Below are 11,567 nucleotides of genomic sequence, written 5' to 3'. Positions count from 1 at the left end.
GACCAATACTTTGACCAGTTACGAAATGTATGTGGTGTGGTCAGAATAAGGGAACAATGACACATGCAAAGTTTGATGCCAATATGTCAAAGCATTGCAGAGATACAGCCTCAAGAGTCATTTTGGCATAATGGCTCAACTTCGTCACTGCGGTTTACAAAAATGGTTTCATCTATTGATGCAAAATCCATAACTTTTTGTTGACACAGTCTGAAGATGATACGATTCGATTTTGGTGGAAATTGGACAAACGGTCTAGGATGAGTTTGAAAAAGTAGGTTTTGATCAAATAAGAACATTGAGGACAGGATGTTTGACCAAATATGGAAAAATTAGTATCTCTGTTCTCGGCATGAGCCAATGACTGTATTATGACCAGTTTCATTAAACTAGGCTAATTTAATCAAAAGTTATTAGCATGTTTGTAAATTTTGTTATAACCTCTGACCACAAGGTGGCACTGCCCCAAAACGTTTTGAGTACCTTCAAAGCATGGTGCGGAAGACATGATTTTTGGACAAACAGTTCAAAAGTTATAAGCAAAAATAGCCATTTTTTGTATCTCCGGACCAGTAGGTGGCGCTGCGCCGAAACGCTGCATGTTGCTTCAGGTCATGCTTGTGATGACATATACCAAGATTGGTTTGAATACGATAAAGCGTTGTGGAGATATAGGCTTATGAGTGTTTTTGCAACCGCTACGCAAATTTTGTGTGCGCGTTTATCGAAAACGATTTGACAAATCAACTTGATTTGCAAGATTTTTTGTCAGCATGGTCTGAAGATGATCTGGTTCAATTTTCGTGCAAATCGGACAAACCGTCTAGGACGAGTTCGTAAAAGTAGGTTTTTTGGAAAATTAAAAATGGCGGGGAAATTATCATGACCAAAAATGACATCATAGGTTGCAATTAAATCGGCATGAGCCAATGACTCTATTATGACCAGTTTCAATATACTAGGCTAATTTAATCAAAAGTTATTAGCATTTTTGTCAAGTTTGTTATATCTTTTGACCACAAGGTGGCACTGCCCTAAAACTTTTTGAGTACCTTCAGGGCATAGCAAGGAAGTCACATACCGAGTTTAGTAACAATATACTAATGCATTTGTAAAATATAGCATTTTTTGACAAAATTCAAAATGGCCGACAGCCAAAATGGCCGATATGGTAAAATTGAATATCAGACGACTCGGCATGCCGTCCTGAATGTATCGAGACCACTTTTATGATTTTTGGACAAACAGTTCAGAAGTTATAAGCAAAAATAGCAATTTTTCGTATCTCCGGACCAGTAGGTGGCGCTGCGCCGAAACGCTGTATGTTGCCTCAAGTCATGCTTGTGATGACATGTACCAAGTTTGGTTTGAATACGATAAAGCGTTGCGGAGATATTGCCTTAAGAGTGTTTTTGCAACCACTACGTAAAATTTGTTTGCGCGTTTATCGCAAATGATTTGACGAATCAACTTGATTTGCAAGATTTTTTGTCAGCATGGTCTGAAGATGATCTGGTTCAATTTTCGTGCAAATCGGATGAACCGTCTAGGACGAGTTCGTAAAAGTAGGTTTTTCGGAAAATTCAAAATGGCGGGAAAATTTTTATGACGGAAAATGACGTCATAGGGTGCAATGGAATCGTCTTGAGCCAAGGAATCAGAGGAAAAAAGAATTTTGTTTCTAGCCCTTATGGTTCAAAAGTTATTAGCATAAACATGAGTCAAATTTTGGACTGATGGTGGCGCTAGAGGGATTGAGTTTGAGACTCCAAATTTGCTACGGTGACATTTCAGACTGTCCTCTATTAGTGTGCCAAATTTCACAACTTTTTACCATACGGTTCTATGGGCTGCCATTGACTTCGTGGCGGAAGAAGAAGAAGAAGATGAAATATAGCTGCAAGCAGCCATTAACGGGGCCAAGCGCAACAGAAGCAAACAAGGAAGATAGCAGCAGACCAACTGAAAAAATGACTATAGACATTTGAAGCAAAACCGTTAAAACACCACATTAAAACACTGAGTTGTATAGTGCCAATGTCATGTTTTGTTCTATTATAGCGCCACCAAGAAGCAAAATCCCACTTTTTTTTTATGTGTCATCGGAGTGAGCCCATACATGTGTGTGTCAATTTTGGTGAAAATATCTCATTTCGTTTTGGAGTTATAGACATTTATATGAAAAAACATGTAAAAAATGACTGACACTTGACTTTGATTGGATTTTACTACCCCTTACTATAAATATTTTGACATTTGGCCATTAGCATGTAGCTATCGACCTATTTTTCCGATTTTCTGGCGCTGGTTTCGTCTCGATCGGACTAGCGGTTTCGACGATATCAGCTAAAGTTTTTTATGCGCTAAATTACCGCGCTGCGCAAACCATACGCCGAAACCTGGCAAGTCTGGTATCGTTGGACTCGGCAAGGATTCAGGAGAAAAAATAAGTTAGTCCCATGAAAATAAGTCAACCCCACCGAAAGTTATAAGCGTTTGAAAAAAAAAATTATCCACTAGGTGGCGCTGTTTTGAAACTTGTCAGGCTACTTCAGAGCATCGTGCTGATGACCCATACCGAGTTTCGTAACAATCCGTTCATGCGTTCATAAAATACAGCATTTTAGCACATAATTCAAAATGGCCGACAGTCAAAATGGCCGATATGGTAAAATTGGATATCAGACGACTCGGCATGCCGTCCTGAATCTAACGAGACCACTTTTATGATTTTTGGACAAACAGTTCAGAAGTTATAAGCAAAAATAGCCATTTTTCGTATCTCTGGACCAGTAGGTGGCGCTGCGCCGAAACGCTGCATGTTGCCTCAGGTCATGCGTGTGATGACTTGTACCAAGTTTGGTTTGAATACAATAAAGCGTTGCGGAGATATTGCCTTAAGTGTGTTTTTTCAAGCGTCACGTAAAATTTGTTTGCGTGTTAATAAAAAACGATTTAACCAATCAACTTGAATTCCATGTTTTTTTGTCAACCCTGTCTGGAGATGATCTGGTTCAATTTTCGTGAAAATTGGACCAACGGCCTAGGAGGAGTTCGAAAAAGTTGGGTTTCGGTTAGTTCAAAATGGCGGGAACATTGTAATGACGGAAATTACGTCATAGGGTGCGATCGAATCGGCTTGAACCAATGAATCGAAAGAAAAAAAGATTTTGTTTCTAGCCGTTATGGTTCAAAAGTTATTAGCAAAAACATGAGTCAAACTTTGGACAGGTGGTGGCGCTAGAGAGATTGATTTAGAGACTCCAAAATTGGTGTGGGTACTATTGGTAATGACCTCTATCAGTGTACCAAATTTCATAATTTTCCCGCAAACGGCTCTATGGGCTGCCATAGACTTCCATGGCGGAATAATAATAATAATAATAATAATAAATATAGCTGCAAGCAGCCATTAACGGGGCCAAGCGCAACAGAAGCAAACAAGGAAGATAGCAGCAGACCAACTGAAAAAATGAGTAAAGACATTTGAAGCAAAACCGTTAAAACACCACATTAAAACATTGAGTTGTACAGTGCCAATGTCATGTTTTGTTCTATTATAGCGCCACCAAGAGGCACAATCCTACAATTTTTTTTATGTGTCATCGGATTGAGCCCATACATGTGTGTGTCAATTTTGGTGAAAATATCTCATTTCGTTTTGGAGTTATAGACATTTATATGAAAAAACATGTAAAAAATGACTGACACTTGACTTTGATTGGATTTTACTACCCCTTACTATCAATATTTTGACATTTGGGCATTGACGTATAGCTATCGACCTATGTTTCCGATTTTCTGGCGCTCGTTTCGTCTCGATCGGACTAGCGGTTTCGAAGATATCAGCTAATGTTTTTTAAGCGCTAAATTACCGCGCTGCACAAACCATACGCTGAAACCTGGCAAGTCTGGTATCGTTGGACTTGGCAAGGATTCAGGAGACAAAAAAAGTTAGTCCCATGAAAATAAGTCAACCCCACTTAAAGTTATAGGCGTTTGAAAAAAAAAATTATCCACTAGGTGGCGCTGTTTTGAAACTTGTCAGGCTACTTCAGAACATCGTGCTGATGACCCATACCGAGTTTCGTAAAAATCCGTTCATGCGTTCATAAAATACAGCATTTTAGAACATAATTCAAAATGGCCGACAGTCAAAATGGCCGATATGGTAAAATTGGATATCAGACGACTCGGCATGCCGTCCTGAATCTAACGAGATCACTTTTATGATTTTTGGACAAATAGTTCAGAAGTTATAAGCAAAAATAGCCATTTTTCGTATCTCCGGACCAGTAGGTGGCGCTGCGCCGAAACGCTGCATGTTGCCTCAAGTCATGCTTGTGATGACTTGTACCAAGTTTGGTTTGAATACGATAAAGCGTTGCGGAGATATTGGCTTAAGTGTGTTTTTTCAAGCATTACGTAAAATTTGTTTGCGTGTAAATCAAAAACGATTTAACGAATCAACTTGAATTCCATGTTTTTTTGTCAACACTGTCTGGAGATGATCTGGTTCAATTTTCGTGTAAATCGGACCAACGGCCTAGGAGGAGTTCGAAAAAGTTGGGTTTCGGTTAATTCAAAATGGCGGGAACATTGTAATGATGTAAATGACGTCATAGGGTGCGATCGAATCGGCTTAAACCAATAAATCGAAAGAAAAAAAGATTTTGTTTCTAGCCCTTATGGTTCAAAAGTTATTAGCAAAAACATGAGTCAAACTTTGGACAGGTGGTGGCGCTAGAGAGATTGATTTAGAGACTCCAAAATTGGTGTGGGTACTATTGGTAATAACCTCTATCAGTGTACCAAATTTCACAACTTTCCCGCAAGCGGTTCTATGGGCTGCCATAGACTTCCATGGCGGAATAATAATAATAATAATAATAATTAAAGCTGCGAGCAGCATTTAGCGGGGTTCAAGCCTTTAAGGCCTTTAAGCACACAAGCATCAAAAGACATTAAGTTTTATTTAGCAAGATTTTAAACACTGAAATAATAGATGGAAAACTCAAATTACAGGCAATGTAGGCAATTTACCATAGGAAACATATGGTTTTTAACAATTATAGCGCCACCTATGGTCCGATCTCTATAAAGCTTTGTATGCTTGTTAAGGATCTAATGTCACACATGCCCACCAATTTTCGGGAAGTTTTGAGTTTTCCCTTAGAATTTATAGGCTATTGAGTGTGTTTTGCTACGTCCCTCTTCTAAATCACCCTGTTATAGTCATCTAAATCTAAAAGTTGAACTTTTTTTTGATAATTATTGATCTAGAGAGTCCAGAGAATTGTCCTAGACTGGTTTGGTTCCGATCGGGCAAAAAACCAGGGACTAGTTTGCAAAAGTAGGTTTTTAACATTATTGCAAATATTTAATGAACAATTTGATTGACAGCAATGGTTATAGAGGCAAAGTTGTTCAATATGAGGAGATCTATCAATTGATATGCATATTTTGTGGATGTGTGCAACACCACGTGATTACAGAGCCATAAAACTCGTTAGCGCCAACTAGTGGCCGATTTCTTTCAAAATTCTTACATACCTCTAAGGCCATGAGTCAAACATACCCATTGAGTTTCGTTCTGATCGGCCTCCGTTAACCTTGTCTAATAGGTGCTCATATTTAATTGGCTGTGGCGGCCATGTTTTTTGAGATACGCCAATGTCCTCATAGACATACATGGTACCTTGGACCAAGACACTGCATACCCATTTTCAAGTCAATCGGACTAGCGGTCGGGTGGTTATAGCCATTTTCATGTTTTTTTCGTGTTATAGCGCCACCAAGTGTTCAATCGTCGCGATTTTTTTATCATGACCACAAATTGAGGTCTTACACATGTGTACCAAGTTTGATGATGATATCTCATTTTGTTCTTGAGTTATAGCCATTTTAGTAAAATAGGCTCCTCCCACAACAATCGTTTTGCGCCCCTTAGCGACCGTGAATAGAAATTTCAACTTTTTTTCAATAATTATTGATAATCAGACTCCAGAGAACATTTCTGCACTGGTTTGGTTCCGATCAATCAAAAAACCTAGGACTAGTTTGAAAAAGTAGTTTTTTGACAAAATTCAAAATGGCGGAAAATCTATCATGGCGGAAATGAAATCGGAGATATACGTTGTGTTCGTCATAGACTCACCTTTCCAATGATATAAGACACTTGAGTCTACGACATAGGGTTTAGGAGTTATGAGCCATTTCACGCTTTTGATTGCTGTAGCGCCACCTATTGGCCAATCGGGTTCATTCTCTGACAACATTAGCCTCGATTTTTGTACCACCATCTGATAAAGTTTCAAGTCTCTAGCATTTACGCTTTGGTCTGCACGATCACAGTTTAAATATGATTGAACAATATTAGTTTAGAGGATAAGCCAATGAGTGGTCTTCTGCTGCCATCTGGTGGCAATTTTAGGTAATACGCCATAATATATTTGAAATAAATTAATTTGACAAAATATAATTGTAAATATTGTAATAGTGACTTTATAATGTCTAAATAGGAATTATAGAACATGATAAGTAAATAGTATGACAAAATGACCATTTAAGCCCAGCAGGTGGCAGCAGAGAACCACTCATTGGCTCATTTTCATTTTAAATGTCTGTTTTTCATTTAATGGGCACATTTCCAAGTTAATGTCTTCAAACATGCTTAGCTCAAATGTACATTTTGTTGGAGATATAGATATTTGAAATAAATGATGGGTAACAAATAGCTTATTCCAGGTTTTCCCCTTTAAAATATATTTTCAGGCATTATTTTAATTGTAATTTAATAATTATTGTAAAAACATTAATCAAATGAACAAATTAATTGATAAACATTGACAAAATGTCATTTGCAACATTTATTATAATGATTTTATAAAGTTTAAATATGCTTAGTAAGCAGAATGAACCAATGAGTGGTCTTCTGCTGCCATCTGGTGGCAATTTTAGGTAATAAGTTTTTAACATAATTGTGAATAAATAAATAACAATTTGATTGACAGTATTGGTTCTTGAGGCAAAGTTGTTCAGTATGAGGAGATCTATCATAATTTCTGCATATTATGTGGATGTTTTTACCCCACCTGATTACAGAGATGGAAAATACCATTTACAGCCAATACAGGCAATTCACCATAGGGAATACATGGTTTTCCAAGCTTTTTAACAGTTATAGCGCCACATATGGTCCGATCTCCATGAAACTCTGCATGCTTCTTCAGCATTTTATGTCACATATACATAACAAGTTTCGTGAAGTTTTGAGTTTTCCTTTAGGATTTATAGGCTTTTGAGTGTATTTAGCTACGCCCCTCTTCTAAATGACCCTGTTATAGCCATCTAAATGCAAAAGTTCAACTTTTTTTCGATAATTATTGATCTAGAGAGTCCAGAGAATTGTTCTAGACTAGTTTGGTTCCAATCGGGCAAAAATCCAGGGACTAGTTTGAAAAAGTAGTTTTTAAACATAATTGCAAATATTTAATGAACGGTTTGATTGACAGATATGCTTCTAGAGGCAAAGTTGTTCAGCATGAGGAGACCTATCATATGATATGTATATTTGGTTGATGTGTGCAACACCACGTGATTACAGAGCCATAAAACTCGTTAGCGCCAACTAGTGGCCGATTTCTTTCAAAATTCTTACAGACCTCTAGGGCCGTGAGTCAAAGATGCCCACCAAGTTTCATTCCGATCGGCCTCCGTTAACCTTGTCTTAGAGGTGCTCAAATTTCATTAGCCGATAGCAGCCATGTTTTTTGAGATACGCCAATGTCCTCATAGACATGCATGGTACCTTGGACCAAGACACTGCATACCAATTTTCAAGTCAATCGGACTAGCGGTCGGGTGGTTATAGCCATTTTCATGTTTTTTTCGTGTTATAGCGCCACCAAGTGTTCAATCGTCGCGATTTTTTTATCGTGACCAAAAACTCAGCCCATACACATGTGTACCAAGTTTGGTAAAGATATCTAATTTTTTTCTTGAGTTATAGCCATTTTAGTAAAATAGGCTCCTCCCACAACATTCGTTTTCCGCCCCTTTGCGACCGTGAATCAAAATTTCTACTTTTTTTCAATAATTATTGATATTCAGATTCCAGAGAACATTTCTGCACTGGTTTGGTTCCGATCGGGCAAAAATCCAGGGACTAGTTCGCAAAAGTAGTTTTTTGACATAATTCAAAATGGCGGAAAATCTATTATGACGGAAATGAAATCGGAGATATACGTTTTGTTCGTCAGGGACTCACCTTTCCAATGATATAAGACAATTGAGTCTACGACATACGGTTTAGGAGTTATGAGCAGTTTCGCGCAATTGATTGCTATAGCGCCACCTATAGGCCAATCTGGCTCATAATTTGATAACCTCTCCTCGATTTTTGTACTACCATCTGACAAAGTTTCAAAGCTCCAGCACTTACGGTTTGGGCTGCACGATGCGTTTTATGGCAGAATAATAATAATAATAATAATAATAATAAAAATCAGCACAAATACAATAGGTGTTCAGCACTTCGTGCTTGAACCCCTAATAATAAGAAATCTAACGATTACAATAGGTGCCTCCGCACCTTCGGTGCTTGGCCCCTAAATATAGCTGCAAGCAGCCATTAACGGGGCCAAGCGCAACAGAAGCAAACAAGGAAGATAGCAGCAGACCAACTGAAAAAATGAGTAAAGACATTTGAAGCAAAACCGTTAAAACACCACATTAAAACATTGAGTTGTACAGTGCCAATGTCATGTTTTGTTCTATTATAGCGCCACCAAGAGGCACAATCCTACAATTTTTTTTATGTGTCATCGGATTGAGCCCATACATGTGTGTGTCAATTTTGGTGAAAATATCTCATTTCGTTTTGGAGTTATAGACATTTATATGAAAAAACATGTAAAAAATGACTGACACTTGACTTTGATTGGATTTTACTACCCCTTACTATCAATATTTTGACATTTGGGCATTGACGTATAGCTATCGACCTATGTTTCCGATTTTCTGGCGCTCGTTTCGTCTCGATCGGACTAGCGGTTTCGAAGATATCAGCTAATGTTTTTTAAGCGCTAAATTACCGCGCTGCACAAACCATACGCTGAAACCTGGCAAGTCTGGTATCGTTGGACTTGGCAAGGATTCAGGAGACAAAAAAAGTTAGTCCCATGAAAATAAGTCAACCCCACTTAAAGTTATAGGCGTTTGAAAAAAAAAATTATCCACTAGGTGGCGCTGTTTTGAAACTTGTCAGGCTACTTCAGAACATCGTGCTGATGACCCATACCGAGTTTCGTAAAAATCCGTTCATGCGTTCATAAAATACAGCATTTTAGAACATAATTCAAAATGGCCGACAGTCAAAATGGCCGATATGGTAAAATTGGATATCAGACGACTCGGCATGCCGTCCTGAATCTAACGAGATCACTTTTATGATTTTTGGACAAATAGTTCAGAAGTTATAAGCAAAAATAGCCATTTTTCGTATCTCCGGACCAGTAGGTGGCGCTGCGCCGAAACGCTGCATGTTGCCTCAAGTCATGCTTGTGATGACTTGTACCAAGTTTGGTTTGAATACGATAAAGCGTTGCGGAGATATTGGCTTAAGTGTGTTTTTTCAAGCATTACGTAAAATTTGTTTGCGTGTAAATCAAAAACGATTTAACGAATCAACTTGAATTCCATGTTTTTTTGTCAACACTGTCTGGAGATGATCTGGTTCAATTTTCGTGTAAATCGGACCAACGGCCTAGGAGGAGTTCGAAAAAGTTGGGTTTCGGTTAATTCAAAATGGCGGGAACATTGTAATGATGTAAATGACGTCATAGGGTGCGATCGAATCGGCTTAAACCAATAAATCGAAAGAAAAAAAGATTTTGTTTCTAGCCCTTATGGTTCAAAAGTTATTAGCAAAAACATGAGTCAAACTTTGGACAGGTGGTGGCGCTAGAGAGATTGATTTAGAGACTCCAAAATTGGTGTGGGTACTATTGGTAATAACCTCTATCAGTGTACCAAATTTCACAACTTTCCCGCAAGCGGTTCTATGGGCTGCCATAGACTTCCATGGCGGAATAATAATAATAATAATAAATATAGCTGCAAGCAGCAATACCGGGGCCAAGCGCAAAGAAGAAGACAAGACATGCCAAAATGGCTGGCAGTGTCAGATCAACTGGAGCAATGAGCAATTAATCACGTTTTAAGATGATTTTAAGCAAAAGGCTGAAAATGCATTGTAGTCTGAGAGTGTCAGACCAACTGCAACAATTAACAATTATACAGTTTAAGAAGATTAGGCAAAATGGCTGAAATATCATATATTGAGTCACTGATAATGTAAGTTAATGGTTTATCACTTTTGACCAATAGGTGGCACAGATACGAAATTGATGTGGTGTGGTCAGAATAAGGGAACAATGACACATGCAAAGTTTGATGCCAATATGTCAAAGCATTGCAGAGATACAGCCTCAAGAGTAATTTTGGCATAATGGCTCAACTTCGTCGCTGCGGTTTACAAAAACGGTTTCATCTATTGATGCAAAATCCCTAACTTTTTGTTGACACAGTCTGAAGATGATACGATTCGATTTTGGTGGAAATTGGACAAACGGTCTAGGATGAGTTTGAAAAAGTAGGTTTTGATCAAATAAGAACATTGAGGACAGGATGTTTGACCAAATATGGAAAAATTAGTATCTCTGTTCTCGGCATGAGCCAATGACTGTATTATGACCAGTTTCATTAAACTAGGCTAATTTAATCAAAAGTTATTAGCATGTTTGTAAATTTTGTTATAACCTCTGACCACAAGGTGGCACTGCCCCAAAACGTTTTGAGTACCTTCAAAGCATGGTGCGGAAGACATGATTTTTGGACAAACAGTTCAAAAGTTATAAGCAAAAATAGCCATTTTTTGTATCTCCGGACCAGTAGGTGGCGCTGCCCCGAAACGCTGCATGTTGCTTCAGGTCATGCTTGTGATGACATATACCAAGATTGGTTTGAATACGATAAAGCGTTGTGGAGATAGAGGCTTATGAGTGTTTTTGCAACCGCTACGCAAAATTTGTGTGCGCGTTTATCGAAAACGATTTGACAAATCAACTTGATTTGCAAGATTTTTTGTCAGCATGGTCTGAAGATGATCTGGTTCAATTTTCGTGCAAATCGGACAAACCGTCTAGGACGAGTTCGTAAAAGTAGGTTTTTTGGAAAATTAAAAATGGCGGGGAAATTATCATGACCGAAAATGACATCATAGGTTGCAATTGAATCGGCATGAGCCAATGACTCTATTATGACCAGTTTCAATATACTAGGCTAATTTAATCAAAAGTTATTAGCATTTTTGTCAAGTTTGTTATATCTTTTGACCACAAGGTGGCACTGCCCTAAAACTTTTTGAGTACCTTCAGGGCATAGCAAGGAAGTCACATACCGAGTTTAGTAACAATATACTAATGCATTTGTAAAATATAGCATTTTTTGACAAAATTCAAAATGGCCGACAGCCAAAATGGCCGATATGGTAAAATTGAATATCA

This window comes from Gobio gobio (assembly GCF_949357685.1).
Source record: "Gobio gobio genome assembly, chromosome: 1".
In the NCBI taxonomy this organism is placed as follows: Eukaryota; Metazoa; Chordata; class Actinopteri; order Cypriniformes; family Gobionidae; genus Gobio; species Gobio gobio.
This window is presented reverse-complemented; position numbering follows the sequence as displayed.